Source organism: Phaseolus vulgaris, chromosome 3, assembly GCF_051622355.1.
Source record: "Phaseolus vulgaris cultivar YP4 chromosome 3, ASM5162235v1, whole genome shotgun sequence".
Lineage (NCBI taxonomy): Eukaryota > Viridiplantae > Streptophyta > Magnoliopsida > Fabales > Fabaceae > Phaseolus > Phaseolus vulgaris.
The window spans coordinates 1,005,001-1,007,500 of record NC_143500.1 but is presented as its reverse complement, the minus strand read 5'-3'; positions in this window follow the sequence as shown (position 1 = coordinate 1,007,500).

Here is a 2,500-nt window from a genome sequence, read left to right as displayed (position 1 = left end):
GACATGGTTGGTGCATAGCAAAGTTCATGATTTTGGTGTTTTGGCTTGATTTTGTGGCTTGGTGGTGATTTTGGTGAAAAACGAAAATCATGGTTTTGGAAAACTGGCTGGACTCAATCCTCACAAATGCCTTCAAAGTGATGTGGGAGAAGTTTGGGATCAAAAGGAATTGATTTTGACATGGTTGGTGCATAGCCAAGTTCATGATTTTGTGGCTTGGTGGTGATTTTGGTGAAAAACGAAAATGTTGGTTTTGGAAAACTGGCTGGACTCAATCCTCACAAATGCCTCCAAAGTGATGTGGGAGAAGTTTGGGATCAAAAGGAATTGATCTTGACATGGTTGGTGCAATGCCAAGTTCATGATTTTGTGACTTGGTGGTGATTTTGGTGAAAAACGAAAATGTTGGTTTTGGAAAACTGGCTGGACTCAATCCTCACAAATGCCTCCAAAGTGATGTGGGAGAAGTTTGGGATCAAAAGGAATTGATCTTGACATGGTTGGTGCAATGCCAAGTTCATGATTTTGGTGTTTTGGCTTGATTTTGTGGCTTGGTGGTGATTTTGGTGAAAAACGAAAATCATGGTTTTGGAAAACTGGCTGGACTCAATCCTCACAAATGCCTTCAAAGTGATGTGGGAGAAGTTTGGGATCAAAAGGAATTGATTTTGACATGGTTGGTGCATAGCCAAGTTCCATGATTTTGGATTTTTGGCTTGATTTTGTGACTTGGTGGTGATTTTGGTGAAAAACGAAAATCATGGTTTTGGAAAACTGGCTGGACTCAATCCTCACAAATGCCTCCAAAGTGATGTGGGAGAAGTTTGGGATCAAAAGGAATTGATCTTGACATGGTTGGTGCATAGCCAAGTTCATGATTTTGTGACTTGGTGGTGATTTTGGTGAAAAACGAAAATGTTGGTTTTGGAAAAGTGGCTGGACTCAATCCTCACAAATGCCTCCAAAGTGATGTGGGAGAAGTTTGGGATCAAAAGGAATTGATCTTGACATGGTTGGTGCATAGCCAAGTTCATGATTTTGTGACTTGGTGGTGATTTTGGTGAAAAACGAAAATGTTGGTTTTGGAAAAGTGGCTGGACTCAATCCTCACAAATGCCTTCAAAGTGATGTGGGAGAAGTTTGGGATCAAAAGGAATTGATCTTGACATGGTTGGTGCATAGCCAAGTTCATGATTTTGGTGTTTTGGCTTGATTTTGTGGCTTGGTGGTGATTTTGGTGAAAAACGAAAATCATGGTTTTGGAAAACTGGCTGGACTCAATCCTCACAAATGCCTTCAAAGTGATGTGGGAGAAGTTTGGAATCAAAAGGAATTGATCTTGACATGGTTGGTGCATAGCCAAGTTCATGATTTTGGATTTTTGGCTTGATTTTGTGGCTTGGTGGTGATTTTGGTGAAAAACGAAAATCATGGTTTTGGAAAAGTGGCTGGACTCAATCCTCACAAATGCCTTCAAAGTGATGTGGGAGAAGTTTGGGATCAAAAGGAATTGATCTTGACATGGTTGGTGCATAGCCAAGTTCATGATTTTGGTGTTTTGGCTTGATTTTGTGGCTTGGTGGTGATTTTGGTGAAAAACGAAAATCATGGTTTTGGAAAAGTGGTTGGACTCAATCCTCACAAATGCCTCCAAAGTGATGTGGGAGAAGTTTGGGAGCAAAAGGAATTGATCTTGACATGGTTGGTGCATAGCCAAGTTCATGATTTTGGTGTTTTGGCTTGATTTTGTGGCTTGGTGGTGATTTTGGTGAAAAACGAAAATCATGGTTTTGGAAAACTGGCTGGACTCAATCCTCACAAATGCCTTCAAAGTGATGTGGGAGAAGTTTGGGATCAAAAGGAATTGATCTTGACATGGTTGGTGCATAGCCAAGTTCCATGATTTTGGATTTTTGGCTTGATTTTGTGACTTGGTGGTGATTTTGGTGAAAAACGAAAATGTTGGTTTTGGAAAAGTGGCTGGACTCAATCCTCACAAATGCCTTCAAAGTGATGTGGGAGAAGTTTGGGATCAAAAGGAATTGATCTTGGCATGGTTGGTGCATAGCCAAGTTCCATGATTTTGGATTTTTGGCTTGATTTTGTGACTTGGTGGTGATTTTGGTGAAAAACGAAAATCATGGTTTTGGAAAAGTGGCTGGACTCAATCCTCACAAATGCCTTCAAAGTGATGTGGGAGAAGTTTGGGATCAAAAGGAATTGATCTTGGCATGGTTGGTGCATAGCCAAGTTCCAAGATTTTGGTGTTTTGGCTTGATTTTGTGACTTGGTGGTGTGCCAAGAATCATGAAATTTTCAAAGTGGTGGTTTTTGAGTTTTGTTGGTTGGAAAGTGTCACAAATGCATGCAGAATGAGGTCTAGAAAGTTTGGTATCAAAACCAAGCCATCTTGATGTGGTTTTGAATTTTTGAAATGTTGGAAAATAGAGGGTTTTGAAAAAAATTCATGAAAATTCGAAACCTTGGCCAATCCTAACGA